Below are 14,067 nucleotides of genomic sequence, written 5' to 3'. Positions count from 1 at the left end.
CGGGCGGCAGGGCAGGGCCGGGCGCCCAGGGGCCCCAGCGCGGGGCGGGGGGCGCCGCGGTGCTGCCCCAGTCGCTGGCGGTGGCCGCGCCGCTCCCGATCCATCACCCTGGGGGAGCGGGTGAACCGAGGCGAGATCAGCTCCTTGTGCGGGGGGCCGGGGCGGGAGGCAGTGCTTAGGCACCGCGAGGGGGGGGGGGGGGGGGCAGGGGGGCGGAGGGGGGCGATGCCCAGCGTGGCGGTCAGGAGGGGGACGGAAAGAAAATTCGTTTCGGGTGCGGATAGATTTTGCTTAAATATTACAGTGCTCCGGGACTTAGTTTGTGAAGTGAGGAAGGTGCAGCAGTGCCCAGCCAGCAGCCCCTGGGACCCACTTCCCTGCCTTTCCCCGTGCACACCTAGGTGAACCCCCACATAAATACATGCAAAAGAGACACGCATATGCTCAGCCTTCCAAAAGCCATAAAAGAAGGCGAAACACCGGGCTGTGTTTTAAGGATTTAAAGCCTGCCTTTGTCTCCGAGGGAGGGAAAAAAAAAAAAAAGATAAAGAAAAACCCTTGTTGGCTTCTGATTAGATTATACAGCTTCATTCTTCTTCATTTTCTCATCTTGCCTTGCTTCATTTGCACGATCATGCGATGTCATTTACAAGCTTTGCAAAGTAAAAAACAGGTCTTGCACTTAACCTTTGCAGCTCTGTGCAAGATGACCTAGTTGCAGGCACCAGGTAGTTAGGATTTCTTGGATTATTATTTTTCCCCCCCCAGTGATTAGTAATGCCAGCATTAGCGGATACGAGTATTGTTTACCTGAAAATTCCCACTATGTGCTAAATACCCTTTAATACTCAACTGCTAGAAAAGGCAGAGTGCACAGAAATGGCTTTCTTAAGCATTTTGTTATAAAAAAAAAAAGTTAGATGTCTGGTCTAATTAAAAAAAAAAAAAGAGAGAGACAGAGACTGAGAAATTCAGGCCACCACTCTTCTGTGTAGTGCAGAGGCAGTGCGAGATAGAATGCTGCATTTTCTGTACTGTGTGTGCTTACAGGGGAAAATTAAAGAAGTATGTGTGTGCACATATATACATGTATGTTTCTTATTCTTTATATTCCTCCCCACGTGAGAATATCTTTTAGAGGTTTGCTACTAATTGGAGGGAAAGCTGAAAGAATGAGGGGAAAAGAACCATGATTGTAGAGGTACCAGCTACAATTCTTTAGAATGCATTTTAAAATCACACCTTAAAAGATTACCTTGGCCCCAATCAAAGGGCGATGGTGTAAAAAGGGAGCTTTCTCAGGAGAAACGGGTCTTGCTAAAGAAAATGAAAGATGAAGTGGTAGAACTGCCTCTTAAGGACTTCATAGGGAAGCCCAGGAGCCTCTCCAGAAGTTAAGTAGCTGATTTTACAAAATGAAGGATGTTACGTGACAGAAGGAGACATTTCAGAATGTTTACTTGATAGCTCTAACCGTCTTTGCTTTACTGTGTTTATCAGAAATTTTACTATCTGGTGGTGTTTTAAAACAGCTAATTCCTTTCATTATGAGTCCTTCAGAGAGGTGTTCCTGTTTGCTTCCACAAGCCTGGCAGGAGCATTTCTCTTTCTGGCTGCGCAGGGTTGGCCACAGCTCCTCTGGAGCCCGTCACTGCATTGCTAAGCGTGGTCGGGGGGAACTGGGTGAGGGGTGAGGGGGTGCTTGCGCCTACCCTGGCATCAGAGCACCCTTCATCCATGCCCCCAGCCCCGCGGGGAGAGGGAGGATTCACTGCTCAGGCTCATCTCCTTCAGCGTTAGCTCCATTCAGTTTTGCAGTTATTCTGTTCTAGTCTAATACAACTGGACGTAAACATTGGAGTCTTTAGGGTGACCTCATATCTGCTTTTTTGTCACTTTGTCAGCTTTTTGTAGCACCATACCTGCTAATAGTCGAGAAGAGCTTTTGGGGTAGGTCAGTTAGTCAATCCCCAATGAAGGCGCTGCTCTCTGATGTGGTGAATCAAAAGTGTCACAGGAAGGAGAAACGGTCACTTTGCCCAGGCATTCAATAAATGTCACCACAGTCCTCAGACACCCACACCTCCTCCTCTACCCCTGGCACCGGGTAGCCCTGCCACCCCCATCCTTGCGGCAAACACGTTGATTTTTTAAATGATTTCAGTTTTCCTTGAGACAACCCAGTTCCAGCTAATAGTATAAGCAAAGCCAAAAAGCCCAGCATGGTTGGATTTTTTTTCCACTTCTTTTGAAAAACCAAACCACGCTCTTGCTGCTAACACTCCCGTTGGGTAATTTTGCTGGGATTTTTCTCAATGGTATGATCTCATGTGATTTTAGCGGACAGTGTTGTGCCTCGCAGAGACACAAACACAATTCCAACCAAGCAGTTTGCTCACCCTATTAAACAAGAAGTAGTTCAGCATGTGGTTTTTGAAGATACTAAACCTAAAAGTTAAACATCTCTCAAGCTTGACCAAATGATGTTTTGGCTTTGCTTTCTGACTCATTAAACTCAGGAAGGTGAAAGATGGTTGAAAGAATTGAAAGTTTAGCCATGGGAAGGAATAAGAAAATAATTCTCTGGATAGTCACATCAGCAGCTATGTGATCAGGAGAAGTACATCAGGAGAAGTACAGAGGAGCAAGAGAGAGACTAATGTTTGCCAGCAGCAGTCCCAGGCTGCTCAGCGCTTGCCAGGGGTCTCTGCGTCACGTGGGTTGTTTGGTGATTCATGTTCATATCTCCTTGCTCCGTTTAAGAAGGCGGCTATTGCTTTTGTTATAGCTGTATCTACCAGGCAATCTTTGTTGGTTTTTTTTTTTGAGTATTGAGTAGCTCATACTGCAGTGCCTCTAGTTTGCAAAAACATGGACTGTCCGTGGCCAAGCCCACATAAAAGGAAAAAGATTGCAACTTTCTCTGTAACTTTAAATGAAGAAAGGCAGTTTCTTTAAGAATCCAGGAACACAACGGATCACGTGAGAAGTGTCAATTACACGTCGAAGAAGTAAAAAGTTAAAGGTGTAGCCACATGGCTGGCTGTCACCATCCTTATTCATCCCTTCCTTCCTGCAGACACCTCTTTGCTCTCTACTGGGCTGGGCCTTTTACGGCCCCCAGCCTGTGTGTCCATTTCTTCCAGCAATGATCTTCTTTCTGTCCTCTCAGGATCTTGTTCAGGCTGCTTTCTGATAAATATATTTTGATTCTAGGGTTTTTAAACTGGCAGAATAAGAGCCAGGAGGTGACTAATGACATTTGCATCTCGATATGGGCATATGCTTGGGAAGAGAAGGCAGGAATGGGGAGGGAATAGGACTGATGTGCTCACAGGCGGCATGGAAGAGGCTGGGCAGTACACGTGTGGGTTGAGCTTTTAAGGACCTGGGTTAGGATGGTGCTGGAGGGGGTTTGGCTTGACGAGGCTTGTGACCAAGGTATAGGCTGATGGTTTCGGGGGAGCAGGGGCAGCCTGGAGTAGAGGGAATAGGGTGTTGGGAGCCGTTACTGAGAGATTGGTAGTTATGGGTGGGGAAGTGCTAGGGAGCTTTGGGGTGGGATGGTAGAGGGGCTGAAGAGGTTGAGCAGAGGGGGTGAAAAAGTGCATCAACAGCAAAGTTCTTGAGCAGGAAGAGGAGTTTGTGGAAAATGAGAGCTTTGAGGAAGAGAAGTTGGCACGCCTTGGGGGTGAGAGCCGAGGCTGAGTGCCGGGATGGTGTGTGTTACTGCAGCACGTGCCCCCCTCCGGTCTTTTCTATCCTGAACATGACGTGGCAGCAGGGATGTGGGTACTGAGCTCTCGCTTCTGAGCTGGGCCAGCTGCTTCCAGCCGCTGCATCCCCACCGCTGCCGAAGTCTGTGTGCGCTGGATTCATCCATGTTATTTCCATTTAGAGAGACTTCTCTAGCAGAATGACCAGCTCGCTGTTCCTGGCACCCCAGCCCATGCTGGGGAAGGTGCCTGTTGAACTCCACAGGAGCTTTCGTTAAGGAAGAATAGCAGGGCTGGAACTGCAGCGCTGCAGCGAAGTCATTTATACCCCCATCGTGAAAAATATGACCAAAACAACTTTGAAAGATGTGCATATGATCTATAGATGGCATTTTTTCTTTGCAAGAAAACTGCAGGGAAAGGCTTATTAGTGATAGGTAAAGATAATTTTATGACCTTGCACTTTTTTTTGTTTTAAATCTACTGGAATTGCTATTTCTGCATATAATGATAATAAACCAAATATTTGTAGGGGTTAGGGTAAATGAAATTACATTTTCTGGTTAGAATGTGCTTATTATGTTGCAGAAAAGGGTTATATTTTGATTAAAACACTAAATGTAAATGTTTCCAGATGTTCAAGCATTGTTATTCAATGCGATATTAGAGGTAGAAGTAAAAAGTCTCATCTTTGTGTTATAATTGCGTTTTTTTAGAGAGAGATGTTTTAAAATGTTTTTCAAAACTGTTCCTATGTCACAATCTTTTTTTATGCCTCCTTTTCATTGACGGATTTTCAAATACTTACTAGTCCTCCTGCTCTGAGTGCTTCTCAAACATAACTGAGGCATTTTCATGTTGTAAGACTGTAAAGCATAGCAGCTTTCTCCACATCTTTAAATTATATGAATTTTATATCCCCTTTCAAAATTTCCAATATGCTCCATCAGTTATTATCCCCATCGGCTGCCAAAGTATTAACATCAGTTGGAATAAAATGAATAACAAAGCAATTTCAGTCAGCATAGTGGTTAATTGGCTGTGCAGTTAGATATGCATATTGGGAAGTGTGGTTTCTATATTATTATTTCTGTCAATACGGCTTGTCAGAGAGGCATACAGTCTTCAGCAGCACTGTGGACAGTCTGGAGCACTGTAATCAAAAGTGGAATGTTGCTCATGGATTTCGGATAAGCATCTTTATACAAGCCCTACTGCCTTAGTACATGCACAGCTATTGATTGACTGGGGTGCCTTTACAAGAGCTAAACAAATAACAACACTTTGTTGTCACTTATCAGCAATACCACTTTTGCCTCAGCCTGCGGTAACCATGTTTTTCTGGGTTTAAAGCATCTTTTATTGTCTTTTAATCAAACACTGTTTGAAATAAGTTATCAGAAGAAATTAATTTAGCATTCAATACAGCGTACTTCCTGCTGTTTCTAATTTTCAAAGATGGATTTTTTCTGATAGCAAGAAGTTGACTTGGCTTTAAGGGAAATTTCTTTCTGTCTCTTTGTTTTAGTCCAGGGGAGCACTCTGCAGACAAAACTCTGGCATACAACTGCCGTGCCCGGTGTGAGCAAGCACAGGGAATTCTACAGCCCTAATATTTTCTCAGCTTTCTCACACAGGTGGCCATTACCGTGGTTAACCTTGGGATGATATGCTTGATGATTATGTTTTTGATGGATCACGTAGTGTAGTGCACCGAAGTTAATCTTTTATCTTCTCCTTGGTCAAAACTTGCAAAAGTTCTTAACCTTTCTGAGTAATCAAGATGACATGACTGACCTCTTCCTTGGCTTTGCCCAGTATCGGTTAATTCACCTCTTTGTTACTCAGTTTGATGTCCTCAGGTCTGCCACAGTATCTGACAAATTTTTGGAGGCTAACAACTTCCTTTCTGGTGTGTAAATACAGTGTAGGCAGAGCTGATACATCTTGCTGTGATAGTGAGTTGACTTGTGAACGGAGCTGTGATTATTAGTAGAATGGAACGGTCTGATTTGATGGAAGTGTGTTATAAAGTACAACGCTGTTCTGTAAAGTTATAATAACAAACATAAAGAAAAGAGGCTGTGTACTCATCATTTAGATATTTTTTTCTTTCTGAATCACAACACGGATGTCTGGAACCGATTTCCCCCCCTTTTTCTCATGACTTTATATACATTTGTGCACAAGCATGTGTGTGCACACGCGTGCATATCACAGATGTTTCCTCATAATGGTCCATAGTGTTAAGCTGAAAAGGAGAGCATTTCTCCGAGTTGAAAAATGTTAAAAAATATTCAGTGACAATATTGATTTAAACACAGGTGTAATTGGTCAGAACAACATAAATGATTGTACCCTTCCCCCTTAGCTGACAGAAAAAATGAGCCAGTGAAATAAGTGGGAAAGGAGGTGGGGGGGAGAAGAAGTGCTGCTGGATATTGTGCCGTACAGCTGGGATAAGGTGGTGGGGAGGATGCCGTGCTCAGTCGCAATCGCCATCTCTGGCCTGTGATTACTGAATCATCGCAGAAAACTGTAGCCATTGGTTCTGAATTTCTGTAAGCGCTAAACTGGTCAAATCCATCAAAATAGCCCAGATTAAGGGGTGTGACTGGCTCAGGTGCTGTAATTAGAATAAGAGTCAAAAAGCTTTACCATTTCTGGGGCTTGGTTGAAAATGTACACATGGAATAGCTCCACGGTATCCGTGATCCCGAATCTCAGCAGGGCAGACAAGGCTGAAGCTACAGCAGGGTTTACCCGAAGGCGAGGTGTGTGCACCTCATGCTGCGTGGATGGGTGCACAATGGGATGTACATCGTCTGTTGATTTTGTTCCGTGTATTTGAACTGTAAAGGGCACAGTAACGAGTCTTCCTTTTAAATACATGGATAGGTGTTTCCTGAAGAGCTGGCTGCTGCTGAAGCATGAGCAGGCGGAGGGCTCAGCCATAAAAGATTTGCTCAGGTTGTTCTGCAGGGCGCATCTAGCAGGGGATGCGCTCAGACACCTCCTCAGAAATGACACAAGTGTTAACTCTTTCTTTAGCTCTCTCTACTGCAGCTGTATCTGCAAGGAAATGCCAACATGCTTCCAAAGCAAACTGACTGCTTTCCAAATATGTTCTTTTATCCCTGCATATCTGCATCTGAGTTAGGGCTTCTCTAATTTACTTCATTAATTCAGCTCATCTGCAACTGTAAAATAAAGAAGAGCAGGGAATGACTAGACTTGGAGATACTTCAAAAAACTCTGAGAAACTTTCTCTACCTTGAAGAGGAGCCAGATGTAGTCTTAATCCGTGTTTGCATTGCTGAATCACTGGAGTCGGTCAACTTTCTCCGTGACGGCAGCTCTAGCGGGATGTAGGTGGAAAGGAGATGGGGAGAAATGGCTGTGGGCTTGGCTCCTCCTCACAGACCAGTGGAGAGGAGGAGATGTGAAGGAGTTGGGGGCTAAAGAAGACATCGTTTCTGATCGTTGGTCTGGGCCTGATTTGTTCTTCCTGAGGTCAAGCACCAAATTTCCCCTGTGTGACCTAGTCTGTTGGGCTTGTCAGCTGCGATGCCTCTCATGCACGCAGCGCTTCTGGTGTGCTCCCCCTCCACCAAAAGTGCCTTTTGCACTGCGAATGAAGTATTGCAAAAAAAATAATGCAAGCACATGTATTTTTAAAATAGAATTGATGCAGTTAGTGGATGTGTTCACTTTATTTCACATGACAAGAAATATGAGGGAGCTTTCAGCAACAATAATGAATTGCCATATTTATGGAAAACCTATCAGCCTGAATTGAATTGTGCTGTTATTTTGGGTTTGGACGTTCAGTGCCCACAGAGAGGGGCTTAGGAGCTGTGACAAAGCAACAGATGTGAGATTAGTTCCTTTGGCTGTGCCTAAATGGACGCGTCCTAAAATCCTGGTGTTCCAGTTGGTCAGAACATGCTGTGGCTCCCGTCCATGTGCATCCTTGCACCCATGCTCTTCTCGGGCTGGTTTGTGTTTGCAATTTGCCTTGCTTTTACTTTAAATCTGCCCAGGGCATGCACCCCAACCCTGGCGTTCAGAACAGCTCTCAAATACTGCTGTTGATTACTCTCAAAAAAAAATTGAAAAAAAAAATTCTGCAAATGTTCATCATCCTAAATAATCTGTTCTATCAAATGAGGTTAAAGAAAACATTGTATGGGCAAGGGAATGCGTGGTAGAAGTCTACCATTATTTCATTTCTTGGAAGTTTTTCCAAGCAATTCTTTATTGCTTGGAAATTCTACTTAAGTTGCAGGAGTATGACTGCTCACTTTATGTCCCATCAACTAGAAGACTTTATTTTTCAAGTACTGCAGTTAAGAAACATGTAGCATGGTTTTGCTAGAGATTGTTGGCTAGAGTGTGTTATGTATGAGGGTATGTAGGCAAAATGTTCATTTCAATTGCGCTGACTTTAATAGAAAACCAGTCATTCACTGAGATTGAAGCCAGAACAATTTTTGTAATGATAAATTTTAACTTTTTGTAGAAATCTTCTCACATTAGCTCATAAAGCTTGCTTCTCATCACTCAGCACAATTTGACAGCTTTAGCTGTTGTCTGACATGAATATAGTAAAATCCACTCTATAGCGTTTAGAGGGAGAAGTTGTTGAAGAAAGAATAGTAACAACATTATTTTGTAGCAGCAACAGCAAAAACAAACACTGTAAAGTGAGATGTTTGAATATCTTACTATGCAAGGCATCACAAACTGTCCTTAAGCAGGCAGACAAGAGGAGCTGTTGGTCTGTTAGGAGTAGTGGCCTGTAAATGTCTAATCAAGAGACTTCAATTTCACTTTGTAACTGACAGCGATTTCAGGGGTTGTCCGATTATCTGAATGAAAATGCAATTTCTCCCTAAGTGCAGGAGCTTAGTTTCAAAGAGCCTGAGGTCAGCAAAGGTAAATGATTAAAGGGGGCAAAAAACCATGAGACAACTGCTAGATGTCTATCGAGGCAGTGACTTTAGATATGGCAGTTTATTAACGCTGATACAAATTGCAAGTGACTCAAGTGAGGACTCCTCCGGTCCTGTCTATTCGTGGCACTTGCAGGGTAAAATTCGCCTGTTGGGGAGCTTATGCCTTGGGCGTTGGGAAGGTGGGTTTCACTGCAGTCTGGGTACCTCACATGGCTTTTGCTGACACTTGGACTAGGGACAAATGTCACTGTTTCAGTACGGGGTCTGTGCTGGAGACGTGAGGAAGGCTCATCCTAAGCTGGTTGTAGCAAGCAAGTGGTGTGAGTAAATAAGTATGTCAGGATTTTGCAAATATTTTCTGATTATTTCAGGGCATTGACTTGATCTCTGCTGGCTTGGTCGGTCTCCTCTTTTTACCCCCTTTTTCCAAGTGCAATTATTTGAATTGGAAGAAAAAAACTAAAAACAAAAAAAGGAAATAAATGATATGTCATCTAGGAGTAAATTTACATATGCATGCAGTGTGTGGTGGTACTTTTGTCTTCTGTAGGGGTCAGTTAATTGCCAAAGTATAGTTTGGAAGAAAGGAAGATCAGGGGGTGGAGAGGAGCAGTCATTATTGCTAGATGATACTTAGCATAACCGAGTTCAGCATTGCTACCTTTCTGTCCTGTCAAAGTGGCATACATACATTAACCCTTGTCCTGCCTACGCACTGCGATCTCTCTGGCACTACAGCGAGTGTGGGCAATAGGCTTGTCCGGAAGGGTTATTCCTGGTTCAGGGAGAGGAGCTGAGGCATGGTAAATCAGCTTCTCATTTGTATTCCCTCTTGAATGATTTAAAGAAATCATGCAGTGGTCAGATTGGCCATCTGAAAATTCCCTCGGCGCCTCTTGTGCGCTTGCTGGTGATACAGGAGACGGATCTGGGGCATGGCCAGAGTGTGTAACACTCTGTTGTCAATTGGCGTAGCTGAAAGCAGATTCCACGCTGGTTTAGCATATGCCATGCCTCAGTCATCCCTCTGTAAGCAATTCTTTGGGTAGTGCTTCTCCCACAGTTGTGTGTTAAATAAAAAAGTAAGCGCAGCAGAGGTTCAGGATTATTCTGTTCAGCCTTTGCTTGTGCTTAGTGAGTAGGCATCCAGCTCATGTCAGGAGTACCCATCCTTACCTCCCTGCATGTGACAAGCATCTAACCATGAGTCACAGGGCAGCCTGGAATGGGAAAAGGAATTAAAGAAAGACTGGCCGAGTTCCGTATTGTTGTTTCATTCTGGTTTATTGTGCTCATGCTAAGACCCAGGACCATTACAGCAATGTGCTATACTGAGCAAACAGGACCATTACAGCAATGTGCTATACTGAGCAAACAGGACCATTACAGCATTGTGCTATACTGAGCAAACAGGACCATTACAGCATTGTGCTATACTGAGCAAACAGGACCATTACAGCAATGTGCTATACTGAGCAAACAGCATCCTTCCTCCCCTCAGTGGTTATGTCATACCATGGGATTAATGGAACCGGTTTGTGGAAAAAAGAAAAAAGGGTGATGCAAAGAAATGGGGGAGGGAAAGAAGAAAAGGAAAATGGGTCGAGCAGGCAGAGAATGCCTTTGTTTAACTAAACCAAATATTTTCTCCCTGTGAAAATGTGTGGTGTTTTTTTTTTTTTTTTTCTTAACGGGGAGTATTTTCTCAGGGTTTTGGTTTAATTTTTATAGAGCTAGTGCAGTTCTTTTAGATGTAGAAAAGCCATAGAATACCGATCTTTGTGTACCACAAGTTTAGAACTCTCATGTCTTCACAGATAAGACTTGCCTGTCTTCTGGTATAATTTAAATCTTTCCAAACTCCTGGTCGGTGCTTACATTTTGGGGGCCATGGGGGGGGGGGGGGGGCGGTTCCCTTAAATCTTGTTCTCTGCTTGTCTTGTAATTCCAGTGGCTCCCGGTGTCTGATGCCGATTAAGTGAGAAGGGCAGTCATAACGCATTGAGGCTGGATTCCAGCTGGTGGCGTCACATCGTGTCATTTTGTTTTACGGGCACCGTTTGCCATTTCAGTGTTCCCTGCCAGGTCACCGCCGCGGATTGAGCCTTGGCATCAGTGGGCGAAGCATTTTCTCTCTGTTCCATAAGTGAATGTGAATGGGGCAAGGATTTCCTTCAATGGAGGCACATCTAGCTTTGTTGGAAAGGATTAGTGGCTTTCATATGGTACTGTAGGACTGTTAGGATAATTAGCAGTTCATCAGAATGATTTCACAGGCCATTATTTGTGAGAATGGCCAGGACAAGGCTGTTGGGTTTGCAGCCAGTCTCTGTGATTTACCACGTGTAATGCCCTTGGCTGTGAAGAGTCAGCAGTCACAGAGGGAAGGTCAGCATGAACTTCCAGAATTTTGTGTTGTTGTTGGTTTTGTCGTTGTTGTTGTTATTATTATCATCATCATTATTATTGTTATCATCATTATCATTATTATCATCATTATCATTACTGAGTAATACATCATGGTGCATGTCTTTTATTTCTTATCTTAGTGGATGTTACAGTTTTTCATATTTGTTCATATTATGGTGGCATCTAGAAATTTCAGTCAGAGGTTTGGGAGCCCATTGTGCTCAGCATATGGAGTGAATAGAAAAAGACAAGAAAGCTGAGGAAATCATCACTCTCTGCTGCTGACAGTACTCTCCTGGGTAGGTTTTGAAATAGCTCAAGAGCTGTGTAAAATTAATAAGCTGTTCCTTATGTACTGAAATCCTCTTTCATATCGCCTTGGCCTGAGGGGTCTCTCTGGAGAGGAGGGGCTGCAGATGAGTTTTGCCGGGGGGGGTGCAGGTTGTCCCCGAAGCCTGGGTCTGGCTGTGGGCCCGCCGGGTGCTGGGCAGGGAAGTGCTGGGTGGGATTTGCCCACTACAAAACCTCAGCACCAGCGAAGCCTGCCCAGTCCCTCAGAGCAAGGTTTATTAGGCATAAAGTTTGACTCGGTGTCCTTTTGTGTCTTTAGCATCTTTATAAATATTTTCTTCACCGATAGCAGAAAGAGATGAGAAATCAGGGAGCATTACTTTTTTCTAATAGAAACCTAATGTTAATGTTATTTTAGTAGCTTTTTGAGGTACTATGTCAATTGGTGTTCTCTGGTGTGGAAACATGCTCCCTTGGCCTCCAGATTTGCAGTGTGGCATGAAGGTTTTGTTTTTGTGTGGCATTTAAAAAATGTTCTTTTTCATACAGTGTATGTTCGGTGTATATATGCAGTAGAAAACCTAAAAATAAAGACAGCACTGAATCGTAATTAGAAGGGGAAAAAATCATTACCTGTCATGGAGAAAACTCTGAAATAATAAATAACACTGGCACATTTTACTGCTATCATAAATATTTATTCAGCACATGTCCATAGGCTCAATTTATTACATCATATTCACTTAAATGTGTTTATGAAACGATCCTTCTGCACACACACATTTTATCAGATTTTAGAGTTCTTGATTAATGGCACAGACCTTTTTTGCTCTATGGCACAGTCTGTCATACCTCTAATCCCATTTTAAAATAAAGGTGTTCTTAGATCTTCATATAATAAGGCTATTCTTCTTGCTACAGTTCTACCTCTTTTGCTTATTTTCTTATTGAATGGATTAAGATTTAATAGTGATGTATTTCATAATAAACACAGCTGGGGGACAGCTTCTTCCATGATCTTTTATATATATACACCTTTACAGATACAGATGTACCTTGGTTACGTCTTCATTGGAACCCATTAAATATTCTTGGACAGTCACTTAGCAATATATAAAGTATTTCTTGTCTTCGCTTTCAGCAGAGACATCAATCCAAATGTTCTGGGTTATATCGCATAATTGTCAAGGAGTTTAAAATATGCGCAATGAAGGTACAGTAGTTAAAATTTACTGGTATACATCTAATGTTTATAGATAACCCTTTTAGAGAAGTCAGGATGTATTGCCATGTTCAGCCATTCTATCTTCATTCTACATCACCATTGCATTGTCTCCGTGGGGGTATTTTGCAGTCAGTCAGCCAAAGACCCCATAGAAAATTTACCTTGCAGTCTTGCAATTTTAATTATCTGATCGAGTGTATTAAATTCTGGTAAGGGTGAAACTGATTACAATTTCTCAGTAAGTTCATGCCTTGTGAGTAGTTTTCTAGGAAATGGGAACCAAGTTTGTAGCGGGTTTGAAAGGAGAGGACTCTGGTTCACTGCTTTGCCTTTGCGTTCCAGGCTTGGGTCTTCAGGTGGCATCATCGTTGTCACCACTGTCACTCGGGGCTGCTGATTCAAAGGGTTGTGTTTTGGTCTGTGACCTTGCTTTAGTTGTAATTTGAATATACACAAGCTGTTGCAGATTCACTGATATAGTCCTGTACTTAGTTCATTAATGAAGTTAAAATGATTTGTCTGCTACGTAGTATTTACCCCGAGAGTAAATACAAAGCAGGTGAATACGGTACCATCCATCTAACTTGTTTCACCACGTTCTTAAAAATCTAAAAATCCTGTGCATTATATAAAAGTAAAATAATCAACCAACAGTTACAATCTCTTTTATATATATATATAAAAGACAAGAACAAGACTCACAGCTACAGGCAAGCTCATCTAAGCCTAGTGCCCTTCGTCATATACGGTGTCATTAACCACCATACAGAGGGAAAACCTCTGTCCTCCTCCTTGGGAGGTGATAATGCACAGGGCACTCTCTCCGACGGGATTACCTAGATACTCTGAAAATAAGAAAACAATACAGGGATTAATTTTGACATTGTGTGAGGTTTCTACGCATTGTGTATAAAGCAGCGGTTGAGTAACCAGGTTCTCACCTAACTTCGTGCTGCTGCCAGCCAACGGCTTCTGGGCCACCAGGCTTTTTTCACTGGACCTTGCTGTGAGGTGTGTCTGTAGCAGTGGATACAGAGGGATGCTGTTGGCTGTGGTCTAGTGTGAGGCCCCAGATCCTCTCTTAATAGAGATGGTTAGAAGCTGTATTTTGCAGTGTTTAATGGACATTCTTTCCAGGAAAATGGCCAATTCAGGTTGATATCTAAATTGCTTTTTTACAGCATTTGTGTTGGCAGATCTGGTGAAGATGCAGGACCCTTCAAATGTCTGCGAGAGTTAGCTAATCAAAGGTGTGATTGGACCATTGGATAAAACACACTCTTCATTGCCACAAACTCTGAAATTAGGAGAACATTGCCAGTATACCAGTGAGCTGATGCTTTGCTTCCAGCTGGACCAGCATCCCCAGCTGGGAGCTGTGGTGGGAAGCTAATGTCACACAAGGCATGGACAGTGCTGATTAATTTAAGAAAGCAGGCAAAAAGCCTTCGCTGCGACTAAACTGCTG

At 43.2% G+C, this 14,067-nt stretch overlaps 1 protein-coding gene across 26 annotated transcripts in view; it reads left to right on the top strand.

The window, feature by feature from the left end:
• The window catches only part of NRXN1 (neurexin 1), a 730,254-nt gene that overhangs the window by 445,350 nt on the left and 270,837 nt on the right, over positions 1-14,067 (top strand). The gene's annotated exons all lie outside the window — the stretch shown is intronic.

The sequence above is a fragment of the Falco rusticolus genome, chromosome 12, assembly GCF_015220075.1.
Source record: "Falco rusticolus isolate bFalRus1 chromosome 12, bFalRus1.pri, whole genome shotgun sequence".
NCBI lineage: Eukaryota > Metazoa > Chordata > Aves > Falconiformes > Falconidae > Falco > Falco rusticolus.
Note: the sequence above shows the minus strand (reverse complement) of the source record. Positions and strands in the feature narration are given on the sequence as shown.